Source organism: Tursiops truncatus, chromosome 7 (assembly GCF_011762595.2).
Source record: "Tursiops truncatus isolate mTurTru1 chromosome 7, mTurTru1.mat.Y, whole genome shotgun sequence".
Taxonomy (NCBI): Eukaryota; Metazoa; Chordata; class Mammalia; order Artiodactyla; family Delphinidae; genus Tursiops; species Tursiops truncatus.
In genome coordinates, this window is record NC_047040.1 from 30,721,483 (window position 1) to 30,745,816 (window position 24,334).

Here is a 24,334-nt window from a genome sequence, read left to right on the forward strand (position 1 = left end):
CCCTTCATCATTTATTTCTGATCTGACCTTTATGATTTCTTTCCCTCTGTTAACTTTGCGTTTTTTTGTTGTTTTTCTAACTGCTCTAGGTGTAAGGTTAGGTTGTTTAAATTGTTTCTTATTTCTTAAGGTAGGGTTGTATTGCTATAAACTTCCCTCTTAGAACTGCTTTTGCTGCATCCCATAGGTTTTGGGTCATTGTGTTTTCATTGTCATTTGTTTCTAAGTGTTTTTTGATTTCCTCTTTGCTTTCTTCCATGATCTCTTGGTTATTAAATAGTGAATTGTTTAGCCTCCATGTGTATTTTTTTTACAGATTTTTTCCTCTAATTGATATCTAGTCTCAGAGCATTGTGGTCAGAAAAGATACTTGATACAATTTCAATTTTCTTAAAGTTACCAAGGCTTGTTTTGTGACCCAAGATATGATCTATCCTGGAGAATGTTCTATGAGCACTTGAGAAGAATGTGTATTCTGTTGTTTTGGGATGGAATGTGCTATAAATATCAATTAAGTCCATCTTGTTTAAGGTATCATTTAAAGCTTGTGTTTCCTTATTTATTTTCATTTTGGATGATATGTCCATTGGTGAAAGTGGGGTGTTAAAGTCCCCTACTAGGATTGTGTTGTCAATTTCCCCCTTTATGGCTGTTAGTATTTGCTTTATGTATTGAGGTGCTCCTATGTTGGGTGTATAAATATTTACAATTGTTATATCTTCTTCTTGAATTGATCCCTTGATCATTATATAGTGTCCTTCTTTGTCTCTTGTAATAGTCTTTGTCTTAAAGTCTATTTTGTTTGATATGAGAATTGCTATCCCAGCTTTCTTTTGTTTTCCATTTGCAGGGAATATCTTTTTCCATTCCCTCACTTTCAGTCTGTATGTGTCCCTAGGTCTGAAGTGGGTATCTTATAGACAGCATATATATGGGTCTTGTTTTGGTATCCATTCAGCCAGTCTATGTCTTTTGGTGGGAGCATTTAACCCATTTACATTTAAGGTAATTATCAATATGTATGTTCCTATTACCATTTTCTTAATTGTTTTGCATTTGTTATTGTAGGTCTTTTCCTTCTCTTGTGTTTCCTGCCTAAAGAAGTTCCTTTAACATTTGTTGTAAAGCTGGTTTGGTGGTGCTGAATTCTGTTAGCTTTTGCTTATCTGTAAAGGTTTTAATTTCTCTGTCAAATCTGAATGGGATCTTTGCTGGGTAGAGTAATCTTGGTTGTAGGTTTTTCTCCTTCATCAGTTTAAATATGCCCTGCCACTCCCTTCTGGCTTGCAGAGTTTCTGCTGAAAGATCAGCTGTTAATCTTATGGGGATTCCCCTGTATGTTAATTGTTGCTTTCCCTTGCTGCTTTTAATATTTTTTCTTTGTATTTAGTTTTTGATAGTTTGATTAATATGTGTCTTGGCATGTTTCTCCTTGCATTTACCCTGTATGGGACTCTCTGTGCTTCCTGGACTTGAATAACTATTTCCTTTCCCATATTAGGGAAGTTTTCAACTATAATCTCTTCAAATATTTTCTCAGTCCCTTTCGTTTTCTCTTCTTCTTCTGGGACCCCTATATTTCAAATGCTGGTTCGTTTAACGTTGTCCCAGAGGTCTCTGAGACCATCCTCAGTTCTTTTCAATCTTCTTTCTTTATTCTGCTCTGCAGTAGTTATTTCTACTATTTTATCTTCCAGGTCACTTATCCATTCTTCTGCCTCAGTTATTCTGGTATTGATCCCTTCTAGAGAATTCTTAATTTCATTTATTGTGTTGTTCATCACTGTTTGTTTGCTCTTTAGTTCTTCTAGTTCCTTGTTAAATGTTCCTTGTATTTTCTCCATTCTATTTCCAAGACTTTGGATTATCTTTACTAGCATTATTCTGAATTCTTTTTTAGGTAGACTGCCTATTCCTCTTCATTTGTTTGGTCTGGTGCGTTTTTGCCTTGCTCCTTCATCTGCTGTGTGTTTCTCTGTCTTCTCATTTTGCTGAACTTACTGTGTTTGGGGTCTCCTTTTCGCAGGCTGCAGGTTCGAAGTTTCCGTTGTTTTTGGTGTCTGTCCCTAGTGGCTAAGGTTGGTTCAGTGGGTTGTGTAGGCTTCCTGGTGGAGGGGACTAGTGTCTGTGTTCTGGTGGATGCAGGGTACATCACTTTGACTGTGGACATTTAATCCGCTGCTCCTGAGGCTGCTGGGAGAGATTTCCCTTTCTCTTCTTTGTTCGCACAGCTCCCGGGGTTCAGCTTTGGATTTGGCCCCGCCTCTGCGTGCAGGTCCCCTGAGGGCGTCTCTTCTTCACTCGGACAGGACAGGGTTAAAGGAACAGCTGATTCGGGGGTTCTGGCTCACTCAGGCCGGGGGGAGGGAGGGGTGCGGATGCGGGGCGAGCCTGCGGCGGCAGAGGCCACCATGACGTTGCACCAGCCTGAGGCTGCCGTGCGTTCTCCCGGGGAAGTTGTCCATAGATCATGGGACCCTGGCAGTGGCAGGCTGCACAGTCTCCCGGGAGGGGAGGTGTGGACCGTGACCTGTGCTCGCACACAGTCTTCTTGGTGGCGGCAGCAGCAGTCTTAGCGTCTCATGCCCGTCTCAGGGGACCGTGCTTTTAGCCGCGGCTCACGCCCATCTCTGGAGCTCCTTTAAGCAGCGCTCTTAATCCCCTCTCCTCGCGCACCAGGAAACAAAGAGGGAAGAAAAAGTCTCTTGCCTCTTCGGCAGCTCCAGACATTTTCCTGGAGTCCCTCCCGGCCAGCTGTGGCGCACTAGCCCCTTTAGGCTGTGTTCACGCCATCCCCAGTCCTCTCCCTGGGATCAGACCTCCGGAGCCCGAGTCTCAGCTCCCAGCCCCACCCGTCCCAGCAAGTGAGCAGACAAACCTCTTGGGCTGGTGAGTGCCGGTCGGCCCTGATCCTCTGTACGGGAATCTCTCTGCTTTGCCCCCGCACCCCTGTTGCTTTGCTCTCCTCCGCGGTGCCGAAGCTACCCCCTCCGCCACCCGCAGTCTCCGCTCGTGAAAGGCCTTCCTAGTGTGTGGAAACCTTTCCTCCTTCACAGCTCCTTCCCACTGTTGCAGGTTCCGTTCCTATTCTTTTGTCTCTGTTTTTTCTTTTTTCTTTTCCCTACCCAGGTACGTGGGGCGTTTCTTGCCTTTTGGGAAGTCTGAGGTCTTCTGCCAGTGCTCAGTAGGTGTTCTGTAGGAGTTGTTCCACATGTAGATGTATTTCTGATGTATTTGTGGGGAGGAAGGTGATCTCTGCATCCTACTCTTCTGCCATCTTGATGCCCTTCTAATAATAATTTTACTTTTTAAATAAAAAGTTATTTTTTGAGAATACAATTCATTAGATCAATCTACTAACTAATGTCAAAACTTTGGCTTGTGGAGTATATGTGCACACATATATATAAACACGCACTGCTAAGCGACAGGGTAAGTTACCTTAATGCTCCTAGGGTAAAACTGGACTGAGTTTAAACAATTCTGGATTTTGTAAAATACACTGAAAGTCAACAATATTCCAGCTGGCTGTCTTACAGAGATCGTGCCATTGTGCATGAAGCACTTCACAGGTTAAATCCCACTGACTCTTGACACATTCAGAGTTGGCCACAACTTCTCATCTGGCATGTGTTCAGGAGACGCTGCATGGTTTTAATAGGTTTAATAAAAATAGACCAAGGTATAGTCGTAAAATTAAACTCTGGTCTAAGACAAAGGAGACACAGCTTCCAATAGAAGTTCTCTCATAGCTTTGCCTGTTGATGTCACCTAATCTCCTGACCCTCTCTTCCATTATCTGTAAAATAAGGACAAGAAGATTTCTAAGGTCTTTTCCAGGTACAAAATATCCTAGATATCCCAGAACTTAGTGAAGAGACACCAAATAGTAAGGCAGGTAAGTCTCCACTGAAGAAAATAAAAATTTTTCAACAGATAAATTAAGGGTGATTATTCATTTGAACAATTTTTTTTTTTTTGAAAGCTTCCCTTGAAAAGCAAACTCTCACAAAGACATATAATTATATACTTTCTTCACATACTGATTCTAAATAACTTTTGGGGAACCAAAATATGAAATGAGGTGAAGTCTACTTGAAATAAAACTAGAACCCTGCCTCCATACCTCATTCTTTTTCTTTTTCTTCTTCTGTGATATTTTCTTGGATATTTCCTTTCCTCCTTACTGTTAGTAATTAGCAGAGTTAAGAGTTCATTGTTAAGATTTGCCAGTATTCTGATTTAGATTTGAGAAGACAATCTTTTTGGATAATTTTTTTTTAAATGCATACTCATTACACATTTTACCTGCTGGGATTTTTTGTTTGTGTTATGTGTTGTTTGTTTTTTAAGAAAATTATAAGGCGACCAAGCTTGACTAAACCTGGTATCAGGAAGTTAAAACATAACTGTAAGTTAAAAAGAAAAAAAAAAAAAAAGCTGGGGGGAGGGGGGAAATTCCGTTCTGTTTGTGAGATCTGAGTTGAACAGACGCACTGACTAGTCTTATTTAGGTACCAAAAATGAAAACCACTATTGATGCCACGATCAGCACTGCATCGGCTCTGTTGATCTTTCAACCTAACACCAACACCTGTGGGTGTGCTGCTTCCCAAGCAAATATGTTCAATGAAAAGGCTGCTTTAAACACCTTAGAACTGTGAAAGTTCAGAAGTTCAACAAGGCGATCCTGCAGCTGCTGTTTTAAGGTTCAATGTTTCTTACTCATACTCAAATAACACATTTCAAAAAGTGCTAAAAAGAAAAGTGGAAAACACATTTTTTTTCAAATACAAGACTGATACAAACATGTTTATAATGACTGCTTCAGTTTATAAATGGATTACTTCCCCCACCCAGTTACATCTAATTTTCCCTAGTTTTCTGTATTACTGAATCTGTCAAAACCATTTGAGTACATCAAGCTAGTGCTGTCTACCAGTGAAAGGGTGAAGATACTGAACAATACAGCACACTCTCCCATAAGGGTCTGCTTCAGGTCATGCTCCCATCATAAAACATGTGATCAAAGGTATTATAAACACCTGCTTCTCTTCCATTTAATCTCTCTATTTAAACTGTAGCATCTTCTCAGATATTTAGAAAACAAGTCTGTCCAAATGGACAGTTTGATGGCACTAGAGCTTCACATGTAACTACAAACCATCACCTAAAGCTGGCAAACATAAAAAGACTTGAGGAAGTTGGGATAATTTAGCAATTGCAAAAAAATTTCTAGCTTAACTGTTTTTCTTGCTCGCTGAAATATATTTCAATCAGGTTTGATTCTCGAAATGTACCTTATGCACTGAAGCAAAGCTACACAGATTCCAAGCTTGGCTGGGAGAGTGTAAAGATAAAAGAAAATGCTATTAAAGGAATATTTTTCATTTGCACATGCATTTCACTCATGCCAGTACAGGCATACTCCTCTGCCGGTCTGCATTATGCAAGTCTTCCCTATGAAAATAGGCTGCAGAAAATGTTGAATCCACAACCATGTCCATAGGGACTTGTTTTAGGGGGAGAGAAAAACAACACAGGGATTTAGGTACATGCTCTGTTTAGTAGAAACTTTCCAAAAATTTCTCAAAGTGTAGGAAGTCAAAGGTCTGTGTTGAAAAATCCTTTACAATTATCAGATGGAGAACTAAGTCTGCAACTCCTCTTTGTCCATGAATAAGGCATGTTCAAGGACTTTGTTTTTAAGTCTTTCGTGTTGCTTACATTCGGTAGACATTCACTCTCTTCTCATCCAGCTCTGGGCTTGGCGGTGGCAGGGCGGGGGTGTGTGGAAAGTAGGATTCAAAGATGAATATAGCACTGTCTTTGCATTCAAAGCTGAGAGCTAGCTGGAACCATTGCCAGAGCCATCTCTGGTGAGATAATTTAAAGCAGAATTGAAAGCTTATCTTTATTTATTGATTGAAATAATTGAAGCAAAAGAGAATGCACCAATTTGTACCTGGCTGGTTATGTTTCTTTATATATGCTTTTATATTTTATTTAATATAATGTAATTTAAAATGACTTTCATTATTTATAAAATGGATCTAAACCAATATTTAAAACCATCTAGGTCCCAGAGTGGCTGCAAGCTTGAGTTTGTCAGGCTTTGGCCAGCTAGGAAAAGGAGACCTGTCCTACTGAAACCTCCAGACTGGAGATTACTGATCATGGTGGGGACCTTCCACCAGAGACAGGACTGGGAGCAAGACCCCATCATGGCAGCAAAGCCGTTTTGAAACTTTTGCTCAATAACTTTTGCTCAATATCTTTTCTTCCAGCTATCTCACTTCTTTAGATCCAAACTTAGGTCAAGGTAAGAAGTCTCTTGGGCCAGTTGTCTTCTTCCATTGTTTTTCCCTCTTTGGGCACCACTTCATCCTTCAGCGGCACATCACATCCCAAATGCCTCCGAACCTTCCTCCTCCACTATTTTCAGGAGGGCCCTGAAGCAGCATGAAGAAAATGAGCATGTTCTACTTCAGAGGGTTGCTGAGGAAGTGGTATCACTGGGCAAAGTCAGTTTTCATTTAAATCCAGGTGGTGGAGTGAATACTACAAGAAGTTCCTGAGCTCATGAAAGAGTTTCAGGGCAGGATGCTCCCCTTTGTTCCAGGCACTGTGCTACACACTAGGGATAAAATCATATATATTCATCATCTTAATGAGCTTATGCTGTGGAGGGAAGAGCAAAGAGGCTGGAGAGGAGATGGTAGTGACTGGCCTCTGCACTGTTCCCTTTATAAGCTCCATAATTCAACTCCACTGCGCACCAGCCAGATACCCACTGAACTGCTAGTCTTCCTCCAAACTCAGCCCCTTTCCATGTACAACAGCAGGTATAAGCAAACAGACTAAGAGAAATTAGACATTCTCTAACTAAAGCAGTGTTTTTAATATATATTTTTTAATCACAGTCTCACCTACAAAACTAATGACAGTAATGGTTCCCTTCCCAACACAGGTATACATATGCGTATACACACAGAATCCTGCACAAAATTTCAGGCTTTCCAAACTCCCCAAGCTTGACTATGATCTCAAGGTTAAGAACTTATATTTAGCTGTTAATGCAAGCCCATATCTCTGACAGAATCATAAGAGATTTGAACTACAGAAATGATACACATGTTTTCACAGACATATCCTTAAGCACTGACTGCTACAAGGGACAATATCTGAATAGGGCTGGAGGTGGCTGCTACAGATAAAAAGCCTGAGTGGATGGGGGGCAGGGGCTATCTCACTGACCACGCTCACCTTCTTTCCTGAGATCCTCCAGGGAGGGGAGAGGTACAGTACAAACATCCCTTCAAAATCTGTCAGCAAATGCTGCGATCTTTTCCGAAGACTCCTTGACAAGCTAAGTCATTCCTACACATGAACTTCCCAGTGTGAGTGACTCATACGGTGCTGCGGGAAAATTACAAATGATCACATGCTCTGGACCTTTGGCTGACATGCAGTACATATGAAATTTCAAATACTGAATCTGTGAGTGCTGAAGGTCTGATATTCTTGACGACTACTAGTCCATTTGTTCACTATTCTGGGATTGACAAATTTCAGCCTCTAAACTTAAATCTCTTCCTCCAACCCCTGATCCAGAAAATTACTAGAAGTATGTGGCAAAGTATACTCTAATTAGTTTTCTTAATTCACATCTTAAAACTGCTCCTAGGGCTTCCCTGGTGGCACAGTGGTTGAGAGCCCGCCTGCCGATGCAGGGGACACGGGTTCATGCCCCGGTCCGGGAAGATCCCACATGCCGCGGAGCGGCTGGGCCCGTGAGCCATGGCCGCTGAGCCTGCGCGTCCGGAGCCTGTGCTCCGCAACGGGAGAGGCCACAGCAGTCAGAGGCCCGTGTACCGCAAAAAAACAAACAAACAAAAAACTGCTCCTATTAGACAGTGATGAGTTAATCCAAATGTCATCTCTGGATTAATCTTTGAAACCCATTCAGATTCACCAAATGGGCATAGTTACTGGAGCAATTCTGTAGGACAAGAAATTTAAAGCAATGAAAACTGCTAGAGGAGGAATTGGCAGATCCTTTAAAAGTTCTGATACCTCTTACAGAAGAGCCACAAACCAGCTTCATAAGGAATTCTCCCACATCACCGGGCAATTCTTTTCAGCATAGCGCGTGCATCACTACCACCTCTCCCACCTTCATGTTCACCAGGCTTCAAGAACACAGTATGTGTGCTCAGGAAACACTGTCTGATGAATGTCACCTGAAATGCTCATGAAATTGACATGGCTCCCACCTTACAAAGTTGGAAGAAAGCAAGTCATGTCAGTTCACCTTAGGTCTCTGCTTGATTTTTATCAGCTTATAGTAGATGTTCATAGTTAGTGAATGAATGAATCACTGAACAAGCCAATCCACCTACCCTGTTTTCTGACTGTGAACCAGACTGTACTCCTGTATTCCCTCCCAAAGAAACATGGGCCAGTACACTTCTTCATAATTGCACGCAGAAATAACAAGCCAAGGAAAAACTGTATCTTTCTAGTCACTCAGCAAAATGTCAATTTATAAATAGTTGTAAATATTTGAATGTTCCCTGAACTATATTTTTCTAAGTAATAAGTATAACAGAAAAGAATGGTTTAAAAAAGAACACGCAGTTATTTTTTAAATCTATTACAGATCACTTACTCAATTCTATATACACAACAAAACAGAAACCCAAACAAGAAAGAAGTCTTTCTAATCAAAGATTCCCTGGACCTGAACAAAATAGAGATTTTCTTCTAATCCAATTTCTGTTAAGATGTCTGTCACAACACCATCAACCCAGTCCTCAGCCATGCCTAATCAGTGACAAAGGCTCACACTTTTAATGAACAACCGGGGTTGCATAGAGAAGTGCACGCTTCCTGACAGGGTTTTTAAACTGAGTGGTGATGTAAACCTCCCTATTCTCTTCATATTACAAGGGAAATACTTCTCCTGTAGCTGAGGACACTCGGCTCTACAAAATATGGCAAATGACCTATCCATTTGTGAAGCAATCCCAGCATATTAAAATTACATTTAACAGCTCTTCAGAAGGGAATGGCAACAGGAAACAAAAATAATAGTCTATATAATCTATAGATATTGGTTATTATATATTGGTTACTTTTCTGTGGGTGATCTCCTAAGGAATAATCAAATCACAAATATGACAGTAAAAAAAAAAAAGCTTGGTGTTAACTCATTCTTAAAGACTGAAATACATGCATGCAGAAAGAATAATGGTTACGATGCCCAATGGATGAAAAAAGAATATGAACAAAATAATGGACTCAGTCTTACCCTCTGCTCCAGTAAATGGGGAATCCATGAGATGTTAGGTTCATATTTGTTATCTCACCAAAACCAGAAATGTAGAGCAATTTGGTGGCTGGTATTCAGCAGTGGGCTGAAGTACCATGGACAATGAAAGGAGCCAGGCATGCAACTTGTGCTTCCTTTGCTCTTGCGAGCCAGGTAGTCAGGTGTGCTCATCAAGACAATTTGGAGCTGGTAGAGAAGAGGGGTCATAAGTTTTGCACCATTCTGTGTACTCTGCACTATGAAGTCTGTAATTATTCATATAAATCTATATTATTGCCACTAAGGGTACCAGAATATGCCACTCCAAAATATGCCACTTTGGCAAAAGGACTAGTTAGAGTTACATGCAGCTCAGAACCAGCAGACACAGTAAAAACTCTTTACCTCACCTTAAATGCCAGAAATCACAAATAAATAAATAAATAAAATTACAGATGAATATGAATATGAAATGAATAAAATCACTGATGAATATAGATGCAAAAATTCTTAACAAAATATTAGCAAACCAAATCCAACAATTCATTAAAGGATCATATACCATGATCAGGTGGTAAGATTTCTTGTCTTAACTGATTTCCTCCCTTAAGCCCAAACGTGTCAAATTTTAATCTTTCCCTCTAAAGGAAATGACTCTGCACAATTGTCTCATACATCGCTGGCTGAGTATGTTTCTATCATAACTCTTAGGTTTCATTAGGGCTCTAATGATGACTTCTCAAGTGTGTGGGTCTATTACTGGAAGACTGATAAGTACTTGCCCAAGAGTTAGAGCCTTGTTGCAAGAACTTGGTAGTCATTTGGTTTGCAGTTGCAAACTCTTTAAAGCCTGATGCCCTTTACTGGATTGGTCTCTTAGAATCACATTCATTTGAACACTTCTGCATGAAAATAGCTCTCAATATATAATTGCTCTGGACTCAAACAGTTGGCCTAACCCTATCGTCTCCTATAATCCCACTGTCACATTTGAAGTCATTCTTTAACAGTTTCTTAGGCATGGCCTCTATCCTTTGTTGAAACGATATCCACATGGAATGAGACTATACCTATTATGCTTATTCCAACCTGAGTAGCTGCTGTGATAAGCATCACTTTAAACCGGGTAGAACCTTTTGTTTGTTTGTGTGCTTTTTAATGATGCTATCATTAGTAATATTATTTTTCCATCTGAAACATCTAATATTAACACTGAGGAAATGGTGACATTCATTTCAGGTTGATGGCTTTTCAAAATACTACTTTTTCCTCTATCTACTACTGGATAAAGCAATGTTTCAATAGATTCTTTATCTCTTTCATTCCTCAAATAATCTCATTACAAATGATGTTTTATGAAGTGAAGAGAACCTGCTAAAACAGGACCATTTTTGTCCATAGTACTGAAGACAGAATGAAAAAGAGGAGAAAATTTACTCATAAAATGGTATGGTCAATGAGTTCTTTAGAAAGCTAGCTATGGGGATGCCAGGCTTATAAAAAGCCAAGTCCCATGCCCCACTTCAGACTAAGAACCACTATTATTTAATTAGCATAAGAAGAAAGGAAGCAGCCAATTTATAGAAGGTACATTATATGGACAAAGAAAGATGACAGTTTTAATCAATGAAGGAACAAGTATGTGTTGTTTTTTTAGCTGAAATTTAAAAGAAACCAAAAAGAGGGCTCAAAATATTATGTCCCAAATATAGAGAATATTTTCCATCTTCAGTTTGGATGCACTTTTAAGTGCAGACAATTTTTATTATTAATACTCTCCTCATCAAAGAAGAGTTAAAAATACAAGAAAAAAATAAAAAGCCTTAATTTTGACAGCAACTGCATTAAAATGAACTGTTAAATAAACGTTTAAGACTCTAAGCAAAGAAAGTTAGAGGAGGGCTGCTAACAGTGCCCGTATCTAAAATCTAAATCTCAATTATCTGCTATATTTACAACTTCATGCTTTACAATGTGCCGGAAGGGATGGCTTAGTGGTCTAAGCATCTGGTTTTGAATTACTGTGTTCCCTGAATCACATCACTTAATTCATCCCCTAGTCCTTGCAGGGGCTGGATATGCAGACAAGTCTCACCACTTGTGGGCTTATTCATCCAGGGCCTTTCACACTGGTGGTAGAGCTAGGGGCTGGTCCTAAATCGTCCCTTCTTTTTTCTAATTGCAACAGACCCTATTTTAAATAAAAGATGGTTTCTCTCTCCATACTTTAGAAATGTCCTCAAAGATCCCCTCCAATGTAGTGAAATGTATAAAGTAGCAAGGGATTAATTACTTTCAAAACATGAGAAACACAGCTGATCGTCAAAATACAGTTAGAGCAACTACAGTTTTCAAAACTGGAACAAAACTGCTGTAAAGGCAACTCAAACCATGCAGAACTAGGTGCAACTGGATGTCTTGGTCTCTGAGGAAATACAAAGAGAAGTCTCTGTGATTGCTCCCATGTAAACTGTGTGTTTACTTCCTGTCTCTCATATTCTGTGTTCATTTTCGTGGAAAATTAAGAGGCCACAAGAGAGCCCACATAGAATGCTCCTGTCATGCAAACATGTCTGCACTATGTGACTTTCCAAAGAGCTGTACTTCAATACCTATTTGGTAAAATGCATTATTTCTGTAATACTTACTGTCACCCGGGGGAAAACACCAGTAGGTGTTGAAGTCTTCACTAAAATAGCAAATTAACTGAGGTTAGAAATGCCATAATTAATTAGACCAGCTCTTCTTCACTTGAAGTCCAGAATCTACCGAGTGATAGTAACCTGCACTTACTAATAAAGCCACATGGCTAATAAAGGAGTATGTTCTGTGTTAACAACAGCATCACCATAGTTGTACAGGTATTAAACTTGACCTTCCACTGTTTCTCAGAATTCCACATTCTTTTCTGCAATGAGCCATTCTGACCAAATATAGTTCAAACAGAAAATGGAAAAATAAACTCAATATCAAAGTATCAGTAAAGGTTTTAGACAATAATTTGATAGAAAACACCTCAAATAAATGTACATGATGCTTAACATGAGGTTTAAGACAAGAAGTTCGAAGAAGGTGAAAATATCAATGACTATTGTTTAAAATATGTAAATATCAAGGGAAGAAATGAATGATAAATGCAGACACTTGTAATATAAAGTGAAAAACATCATGTCATGGATAATTTACAATATACATGGAATAATCCTTTGTAATGGCAATAAGTTTTTTTATACAAAAATAGACTCAATTTGTGGTTAAAATACTTTTTCTGAATAAAGGTATATAGTTTTAGAAGAAACGTTTTAAAGATTTTTCATTTTTTTAAATGAAAGAAAAATTAAAAGCAGAGATTCTTGATTTAAAAAATAAAATCCAAACATAACCTTTCATAAAAGATATATCTAAAACATGACAACACTGAAAGGTTTAAAAGACAGAAATACATATTAATAGATACTGAGTAAAAAAAAAAAAGCAACTTGTACAACTGTCTTAAATACAAACTAGACTAAGCTAAGAAAAATTATTAGGGAATTAAAAGGCCATTAATTATGTAATGACAAAAAGAACAGTCCAGAGAAAGATATATACCAACCTATGTATTCAACAACACAGCCTCTTTATATAAAAGATGGATACCATTACAAAGAGAGACTGACAAATCCACCATCATAATGAGAGATTTTAGTTCACTTTTCTCAGTAACTGATGGCTATTGCAGACTAAAGGATATATGGTACTTAAATATCACAACTGGAAAGTTTGGTATAATGTTCAAATGTACATGAATTGGCATCTGACAATTTTTTTTTAGGGAAACAAGGACATAGAAGAACAGATAAGAAAAGCAACATATAAAGGAAAAAAAATCTGACCATGTATTATGATATAATACAACCTGAAAACACCATAAAGAGATTATAAAAACACACCTATTCTCTGACCACAGTGCAATTAATAAGTTAAAATAGTAACAACCTCCAAAACAAAACAAAACAAAAACAAAAAACAAACAAAAACCCCATACCCACATATTAGGAAAAATTTTTAAAAAGCATGTATCTAAAGAACTCATAAATCAAAGAACAAATCACAATGGAAAGTTCATGTATGATTTCATGTATGATTTCATATGATTTCTAAAAATTACATAACTTCTAAAAACTTGAACATTTATATTAACAAAGAAAGCCTGCAACAAATGGTAAAAATATCACATGAAAAGGTAATGGAGGATTTTACAGAGTAGAGAGCAGGACCTGAACAACCTAGACACCATGTTCCCCCTGATGTGATTCAAATAGGTAGTAAGTTCACAGCCCCATCTGTGGAGTATTGTTGCCAGAAGAACTGACCCTGAATCCAATCAAGTCATCGCATTTAAACTATAGAAAATTCAGGGGATGAAAAAACAACCTAAATGATCCTACAAGGCAGCAATATGCTAATTCCAGAATGTAGGAACCTGTACAGTAAAAAAATGACCTGGTTTCTCACAAAATTCAAAGAACCGAAAAAAGGAAATGAGATGAATGACAGTTACAAAATAAGAACCCTAAGATTCATAATAAACAAATGCAATGTATGGGCACAATATAGATTCTACTGCAAACAAATTGACTAAAAAAAATGTTTTAGCTATCTGAATAAGTTTCAATATGGTCAGGGTATCAGGTGATATTAAAAGAACTATGTATTAATTTTGTTAGGTGTGGTGACAGAATGGTGATTATGCTTAAGAGTTCCTATCTGTTAGAGATGCACACTGGAATATTTCCATAGGAAATGGCACGATGTCTGGAAGTTTCTTTGCTGCATTAAAGTAAAACTAATAAGAGGGAGAATAGACTAAATGAGATAATGTATTGCTGATTATGGAAACTGGTTGACAGGTACATTGGGGTTCATTATACCAACCTATTTTTATGCATGTTTAAAAATTTTAATAAAGAGGTTAAAATGTTTTTAAATAGTGAAAAAAGAGCCTGAAAATTAAAGAATAAGCCTAAAGAAAGAAAAAAGAGACATAAAAAATATAAAAACAAATTTAAAAAGAAGAAAGCCACAGCTAAAAGCATCAGAGCCAAAAACTGATTCTTCAAAAACAAAAGAAAAAGGAAATAGAAACGCTAGTGGTAAGACTGAGCAAGGGACAAATGAAGGAGAGGAAGCACAATCAACAGCATGAACGAAAGCAGTGGCTTCATAACAAACCTGTTGAGGTTTTTAAAACCATAATTTGCCCTTTTCCTAACATGGTGAAATCAGCCTATATTTGCCCATTTCATACCATTCCTACCTAGTTTTGGTATTAAGGACAATACTAACATCATAATGAGTAGGGAAGTACTTCCTCTTCTTTTTTCTATTCTTTGGAACCATTTTTATACTCTTGAGGTTATCTGCCCTTCGAGGATCTTGGAGAATACTCCTATACCACAGTCTGAAATATCCCCCCTCCCCTTTAAAAAAAATCGGTGTATTTTACCTCTTACTTTATAATTTACTTTACGCTTATATATCTAATTTGGGACTTAAACTTTTCTTGAAAAAGCTTTAGTAATATATTGTCCATTAAAGCAAAGGTTTCAAATTATTGGTCTGCAGTTGTTTATAATAATCTTTCCTAAAATAAATGATCTATGCCTCCATTTTAAAAGCTAAAGAAGAGTAAAGTAAGTATAAGAAAGAGAAGACTATAAATGAGAGTGGAAACTGATGAAATAGAAAATGGACATATGATAGAGAAAAATCAATTAAATAAAAGGCTGATCCTTTGAAAAGATGAATAAAATTAACGTATCTCTAGCCAGATGACCTAGAAATAAGTGAGAAGACATAGATTGCCAATGTCAGGTATGAAAGAGGGAACACCACTGCAGATCCCATAGATAGTAAAAGAAAAATAAAGGGACAATATTACTTACGGCAATATAACCGTCTACTTTGATGAAAGTGATAACTTCCTTTAATGATGTAAATTACCAATATTGACTCAGTAAGAAAGATGGAACTCAGAGGGCTCTATATCATAAAAAGAAATTCAATCTATAATTATAAGCCTTCCCACAAAGAGAACTCCAGGCCCAGATGACTACATATCAAACATTTTAAAAAGAAATAATACCAATCCTATAAAGTCTCTTTTAGAAAGAGAGAAGCAGGGAATGCTTCCTAATTCATTTCATAGCATTTTTCTAAAACCAAGATCATATAAAGACATTTTCCAAAGAAAGAAACCAGAGACCAATATCCCTCATGAACAGAGATGCAAAAATATTTAATAAAATATTAGCAAATTAAATCCAGCAATATATACAAAAGATCATGTACCTTGATCAAATGAGGTTATCCTGGGAATGCAAGCTTGATTTAACATTCACAAATCCATCAACGTAATTCACCATGTTAACAGAACAAAAGAGATATTAAAAAGAGTTTTGGGATTAAAAACTCTCAGAATATTAGGAACACAAGGAAACTTCTTCAACCTTAAAGGGTATCAATGAAAAATTTAGATGTAGCATTGTATTTAATGTCAAAAGACTGAATGCTTTCTACCTAAGATTGGGAAGATGGCAGGAGTATCTGTTCTCACTTCTATTTAACATTGTAGCCACTGTAGTCAGGCTAGAAAGGGAATAAAAGCATAGATACTGAAGAGTAAGTAAAATCATTTTTCTTAAAAAAAAAAAAAGATGATGCTGGGTCAAATCTGTGTAAATATATGCAAAGACTGAAAATGGACCTCTGATTTACACCACAGGTAAAGTAAATTTCAGGTAGATTATATATAAATTTTAAAATGAATGACAAAAATAATAAAGCTCATCAAAAGTAACAAAGAGTATGTTCATGATTTGGGGATAGGGAAAGACATATTAAACATGACACAAAATCAATATCCATGAAGGAAAATACTGATAAATTGGACCACATTAAAAAAAAAAATCTTCATCAAGACGTTAGAGTGAAAAAGGCCAGCTACAGATATCTGCAACACATGTTTTCAATAAAAGGGTACTTAAAGAGAAAACATAAAGAATACCTACAAATCAATGAAAGGAGGGAGATAGAGGTAATCCAACAGAAATACGGGCAAGAGACCTAGATAAGCACTTCACAGAAGATGATAAAACTATGACTAACAAACATATGAAAAGGTGTTCAACCTCATTAATCAAGGAAATACCAATTAAAGCTTAATTTGATACCACTACATACCCATCAGAATGGCTAAAATGAAAAAGCCAAACAGTATCAAATACTGGTAAGGCTATGGAATCCTACTCTCTTACACTGCCTCTTACAGGTGCCAGTGTAATTTTGAACAGCCATTTGAAACACTGGTAATATGCAGACAGCCTCTAACTCCTAGGTGTAGAGACTCAACAAAACGTGTACATGTGTTCACCAAAAGACAAGTACGAGAATGCTCATAGCAGACGTACTAGTAATAGTCTCAAAGTTGAAATTCCAAATATCCATCAACAGCAGAATGGATAAAGAATTGTTAGATAAAAGTAATAATGGGCTCATAAATAGAATGATGAATCAAGGGAAATTTAAATAAGAAAAAGGCTTCTAACTGCTTCATTTATCAAAACAAGGATTAAGAACATTGCCTAGGGTAGGTAAATCAAGAAATAGATGTTTAAGTATATTATTTAAAACTATAAAGGCAACTCTTTGTTGAAAGATAACCTGAAAATTGTATGTAAGAGTCAGGAAGTAGAGGAGGTGAATGAGAGGCAGTAAGTAAATGTAAATGTATGAAATCCTTCATCTATGATAGCAGGTAGTCAAGAGCAGACATTATATAACATTGACAAATCAAGAGGGGGAATACATATAATATTTAATTTAAACATTTGCCTTGGGGATTGGGACCGAATGGGAGGCAGAGAGGCCAATATTTCATTTTACTTTTTCTTTTTCTGTATCAAGTTTTAAGCATACACATATATTACTTCTATAATATAAATACCAAGAAACATACATAAAATAAGTAGAAGGCTCTGAGCAAAGGCTTGAGGAGTTCTAGTTCTCTACTACAGCTCAGCAAGTTTAGCTTACTGGCAAATGGTTGCAGCAAGGTGTGAGCATACAAAACCTTAGAATCCTAGAATAAAAACTAAGGCGATTGCCTATAGTTTTATTATTTGATGAGAAACTCTATAGCATATTAATTTTCACTTTAGCATAATTCTATTAAATGTTTTTGTTTTGAAATTTGAATTTATGATTTATATTTTCAACACATACTAACCGATGTATAATTAGAAGAATATATTACTAATTTATAAAGATTGACTCACAAGGTGTTCATATAATGGGTTTAGCTCTTTGAGGCAAAATAATTTTTAAAAATCATGATTATCTTTTGGAATATATTATATCATGTAAGAATAGATTTATGTAATTTAATGAACCTACTCATTCTGGTTACTATTATTGCATAACAAATTATCCCCAAATTGAATGCTATAAAACAATATGTACACTTGTTTACATATCTATGTTTCACAGATCTGTGGAACAGGAATTCTGAAGGGCTAAGCTGGGCAGCTCTCACATGGGGTCTCCTGTAAGGCTGCTGTCAGATGTAGGCTGGGGGGCCAGTCAAGGCTGCACAAGTCTGGACATTCAAGATGGCGCACTCACTTGGCTGGCGGTTGATGTGAGCTGGGCACTGGAAGCACTGCTATGGGTGTCAACCAGAGTGCCTAGACATGGCCTTTCCAGCTTAGGTGGTGTGGATAAAGAATACTGCCTGCCATATCAGGAAACAAAGGATGCTGTAGCCATCACCCTAAGGGTGCACCGTGAGGGGACTCAGGATGGAGAAAAGCAGGATACTGGCCCTAGATAGGTAAGGTGCATACCAAAGGGATGATTTCAATGAGTCCAGACTCTTACAGCTTCTCATACATAAAAAAGTGCTAAATACATTAACTTAAGAGGTCTGGTTGTATAAACAGTAATCTTTTTTTTTTGAATTTTATTTTTTTATACAGTAGGTTATTAGTTATCCATTTTATACATACTAATGTATATATGTCAATCCCAATCTCCCAATTCATCACAACAGTAATCTTTTGATATTCTTTTATTATTATTATTTTGGCAAAAACACCTACATACCCTGGCTCCTCCCTTACCTCTTCGGAACAGTCCCTCAGAGCTATCTGAGAGGCTGTCTCCCAGGCTTAAGCCCTCAGTCATGTCTGCTGAATAAAACATAATTCTCAACTTTTAGGTTGTGCGTTTTTTTCAGTCAAGAGCAGACTTGGAGTAATAGAACTTCTCACGTGGCAGCCTGCTTCCTCTAGAGTGGGTTTCCCCAGGGAATCAGGTGGACGCTGCGTGGCCTTTTCTGACCTAGCCTCAGAAGGCACACAGAGTCTGCCAATGCTCTTAGCTACAGCCGAGTCAGTAGCATCACTCCAGATTCATGGAGAGGGCACAGACCCCTGCTCTGGACGGGAGGGGTGTCAAAGACTTGATAAACATGTTTAACAATCACCACACTACTCTATGGATTAAAAAGGTAAATTTAAGCAAAGTACTACAATTTTAAACTCATGGAGTCACATTTACTTTGAATTTCTATCTTAGCAGAATACTTCTGTGAACCGTATAGATTAAATAACATTCACTGGATGAAGGAGTAGAATTACTAGGAAAAAAAAGTGGATACTTGACACACCTTTAGACAAGAGACACTCTCACCTGAAAACATAAAAGAAAAATTGTGCAATCAATAAAAATTATTGAGAATGATGCGGCAGTAGCGACTGAACTTACAAATACTAAATTGCTCTGTACCATTGAATAAAAGGAGCAAAGCTAAACTATGAACACTAGGTCAGAGTTTTCCATGCATTAACTTATTTACTAAAATCCTCATGGCTCCTAATTAGTTTAAGTTGAACATTTAACCATAGAAAAAGCACCTTTTCCTAAATAAACTAGACTTCACTCAATTATCAATACCTAAAATGCCTTTTTGGAAAGCCATGTCTGTTATACATATATTAACTGATTCTCTGGGATTAAAATCTCAATGAAGTCATTCTTGACTGTTAAGTGAAGATCAGAGGGTAGAATTTTAATGATTAGGTGAGCTGAATTTGTGACAAATGTAAATAACGACTTTCCATTAAAGGAGACATGGAAGGAAGTTATATGTCCTATTCATTATGTACTTCCCCACCTCCAACCCTAAAATTCCTACGGCCAACTGTCTCTTTGTTTAAATCAGAACATAGGGAGCTGTGAAGGTGGTTAGTAACAGTGTGGGTATTCAGCAGAACAATTTCTTTTAAGCAAATGTTATTACTTAATGTTCCTGTTTTCTATAAACAAAGAATTCCCAAGGGAATTCTCAAGCTTCTTTATTATTTCTCACTCGCCTCTAGCAATCATCCCATAGAGGATCTCAGAGCTGGTTTCAATTTATTTGGAAATCATTTAACATTTAATTAAGAAAAAGATTTAGGGGTGAGAGGGGATGTCTCCTCATTCTTGGCTTCTTCAAATAAGAGAAATCACTTACACAACTAGAGAACGGTAAACAAAGGAACTTCATTGGTTGCCTCTAATGTCAAGACTGCATACATCAAGCCAAACAGCTAGCAAGATATTAAGAGAGTATTATGCAAGAAGGTATGGAATGAATTGTTACTTATCTTTAGAAATAAGACTCTAGTTTTTAAAAAAAGGGAAGGGGGAGAAGAAAAACAAAAATTCAGTCTTGAGACATGGAATTTCAGAATTCAAAAGGAGGTTGCCTAACATTCTAAACTGAAAAACAAGCAAAACAAGACCAAAAATAAGTATTGCAATTTGCTCCAGGCCCCAAATGAAGCCAAACCCCAGGCTCCTAGGCCCTTTCAAGCCCAAGGATTTTAGACATTTCTCAGAAATAACAATACCCCTTCTTCCCTTTGTTCCTACTCATCTGTCAACTAAATCTAGACATTTAAAAACAAACAAAAACTTGGTAATTAAGTCATGTGCAACTGGTGGGCTAGATTTAGAGTTTACTTCTGTTGCTGTTTGTAAGATATAATAAGATTGGTATTTCTAGTATTCCTTACAATGTCTTCTGTGGGTTACTAGTACATAGCGCTTGCAAAAAGGGTTCTGTGGTAATATAAACTTGGCAAACACTAAATTAAACAAAATTCCTTATATAATACTTCTCAGAAATTTTAAGTTGCTATATTTTGAGTCCCCATGGAGAGAATATAGTATATATAATGTCCCAGTCTTATTTGATTTGGGATGATCTAGAAGACTAGAAATCTGTGTAACACAATTTGGGAAAACCTAAACTACATACATTAAATTTGAAGTATGTGAACAATTACTGAACTGAAAACAGTATGGAATCCAATCTATAGTTCTCCTAGATTATTGTCCTAAATATGTAAAGGGTAGGTTAACATAAGATACAATTTATTAGCCAATAGTTTTAGATGTTCTTGAAGTCAACAGCCAGTTAATTGGAATTGTTAATGCACAGGTGACCAATGCTTTTGACTGACTTCCTTTATTTTGTTAGTTGCATGAATCTATTCATATACGTCAAGAATTAGACATCTAAGGTGGTCATTAACCAGATAACTTTACATCTACACTGCAGAACAGGGTACTCAAAATCTAATTTGAAAGTCATATTTTTAGTTTTTAGCTTCCTCATTTCCCTTTCTAAAATGTTATAAGAGGGCTTCACTGGTGGCGCAGTGGTTGGGAGTCCACCTGCCGATGCAGGGCACACGGGTTCGTGCCCCGGTCCGGGAAGATCCCACATGCCGCGGAACGGCTGGGCCCGTGAGCTGTGGCCGCTGGGCCTGCGCGTCCGGAGCCTGTGCTCCGCAAGGGGAGAGGCCGCAACAGTGAGAGGCCCACGTACCCAAAAAAAAAAAAAAAAAAAAAAAAAAAGTGTTATAAGACAATTACAAACAGAACCAACCAGTGTCACAAAATTAGGTAAAATTGAAGGTTTAAAAAATTTTTCTCATAAAACACAGGACACTTTAAAAACTTAATTACTGTGTTGTTCACTGTTAATTACATAAAAATAGAAAAATTTTATATAACAAAATATATAACTTCATAGCTTTAAAAAATTATAAGCAGCTGTTCTTTGTTGGCATGGGGTATCTTAATAATATTTACTGTAGATGAATATTAGTTTTTATTTTTTTTAAGTATGAGGACTGCAGTCACGGTTAAATTTTGATCCATAGTTTGACACCATTCAAAGGAAAAGTGTGTCTATTTATTTTAAAAGTTCAACTGTAGAGGTCAAGTACAATGTTACTTTTGGATAGCCTCTTGGGTATTTCACCATTATATCAGAAAAACTGTCTTTCCAGGTGAGGCAGCTAAGGCAAACATCTATTAATTTATTTCTTATAAAGAAATAGCAAATATAGAAATAATTTTGCAACCTAAGAAAGGTAAAATCTCTCATTTTCTTGGAGACAGGATGAACTTTAAACTCCATAGGCATATGAACGTTTCTTAATACATGTTTGGGGATTTTTCTTTCTTTTTTTTAGGATACATTAAAATGTTATTGAGCTAATTTAGAATTTATGTATATAAATTTTAAACATTGTTTTCATCCAGGAGGGTCCAGTCATTTTATTCAATAATTCAACTTTGCATCATAATCAGTGAGAAGAAAACTTTACAAATATGTGAACCAAAGCTTACTAGTACAGAATTTCTAAATTTAACAATAGCAACAGAAAACCAACGAAAGATAAAATTCATTTTCTGATTTCCCTGAAGCTCTTGAACATTCCTTCACAGTGAAATTTGGTGTAAAATACCTATAGGCTAGAAGAGATTGTCTCATTACAATATATAATGTGCAATGCCCCATTTAAAGCCACATCAAATTATAAGTAGTAATGTTTTAAAAGCCCATCCCATATAGTTCTCTTTATACCAGAGTCGTAATGGAAAAATTATTTATTAATGAGTTTGATTTATAAAATTGTACCCATTGCAATTTTTGCCTGTGGGCATCAGAACAAAGTTTAAAACATTCAGTGAGCTACAGAACACTTAACAATTATAAAAGCAGTCAGCAGCACCATAAATCACAATTATTCCGAAACAATACACCAAAAATGCAATTTAAACTGATAATGTATCACTTAATTATATTTTGATGTAGAGCAACATTTGTCTAAATGACCTGGAAAAATATGGCGTATTGGAAGATTGTTATTATTAAGGAATACATTGGAGAGCTGGCTTTTGTGTGTGTGGGGGGGGGGGTGCGTGTGTATGAAACAAAAGGGCTGTCTCTTTGGGTGTTACCATTTACAGCTTAAAGAGAAGCCAAGCTCTGAACATTTGTAGATTTTATGATGTAATGAGTAAGGGGACACTACTAGGTAACAGCTGTTGCTGAGTTTTAATAAACCTCTTTGACACATCAGACAGCCATAATTACTAAGAGCTCACCTAATCACCGTATTTTCACCAGAATTGATACAGAGGGCAGAACAACCAAATCAGCACCATTTCCTGTGAAGATAAGTTGCTGATCATCCTGGATGGAAGAGGTAACACATGATATTTTTTTCTTAAATACCTACGTAAATCAATATTAATCTCTGCTTTCAGATTCCTCAAGATAGAAATTCCCTCACAAATCAGCAACTTTTAAGAGTTCAGATGAGTAGTAAACCCTTGATACACGCAAATATGTTACACAATATACTTAATTCTTGGCATGAAAGTCAATTAAGTAAAAGTCCTTTCAAAAAATATTTCTTTGTAATTAATAAATCTGTTTTTATTTAAATAGACAACTTGCAGATTAGTAACTTTATTTCAGAAAGCATTATATAAGTCAAGCGTTTTTGGTACCAATGTTCTGAATACAATCTAAGCTTATAAATGAGAAGCCCCATGGATAAATGGATCTACTGAGGAAAAAGTAGTCCACATTTAAATTAAAGAAACAATGGGTATTTAAAGCAAACAAGCTCCTAAAATGTCCACCAAGATTAGCCATGCAACAGCCTTTCAGTTTGTCTGATGAGATTGAAATGCATTTTCTACAGACCCTATTCATAAAATAAAGAGGAATATCTGCAGGTTAGTTAGATCACTTGCATATTTGGCTATCATGAGAATCATGTTATAGCTTCAATATGTTGTTTATAACCAGTGAAACTAAAAAGCATTAGGGGTAAGTGTTCACATTCCTTACTTGGAAGTGTTTCAGGTTTTGTATTCAAACATATCTTTCCACTAGTAGCTACAGATGTCATACATGTGCCTACGGTTTTTAAATGGTTTCCTGTTTTAATAGTTGGTGTGAATCTAAACAAAGTATGGACTATCCTTGCCCTTTTAGGGAAAAGGGAAAAAAGCAACAAAGAAACCTAGTCAGGTCTAAAAATGAGTTTATCCTATTTTGTACAAAGAAAACAGAAAGAGTCTGGGGAAGATAAACTAATTTCTACCAGTTTCTGCCTACCACATATACACTAACTCAATTTAGATTGATCTGATAATGTCTACAGAATTACTACCAAGACACAAGGTTGCTATATACATTTGGGGTTTTTTTCCCCCGCTCAAAAATAGCATGAGATGAAATGTTGTCTAAGCGTCTTTTAATTTTATTTTAGTTTTATCTTAATCTCTTACTTCAAAGTAAATAACACAAGTTTTTTGACATCTTTTCAAAATTTACCACAGTAGGACAATGCCAGAACCCATCTTTTTTACACAGAACAACACAACTTTAAATCATAAGATGATGATTTTTTAGGAGAACACATCCTGATTTACTTAAAAACATGTGTACACAGGAGGGGAATGAAACCGTAGCTTTATTTCACACTTTAAATTTGTTTTTAAAAGCAGCCAATTTTCATGTATAAAAATAACCATTTATTCAACTCTGGGGCAATGAGAGATAGTTGGAATAGTATCCAAGAAAACTAAATCTTAATTTTTGATTTTCAACTAATTAGCTTT

At 36.7% G+C, this 24,334-nt stretch overlaps 1 protein-coding gene across 4 annotated transcripts in view; it reads right to left on the minus strand.

Annotated features, from left to right (window-relative positions):
- The window catches only part of PARD3B (par-3 family cell polarity regulator beta), a 1,035,628-nt gene that overhangs the window by 531,419 nt on the left and 479,875 nt on the right, over nucleotides 1-24,334 (minus strand). The window lies entirely within an intron of this gene.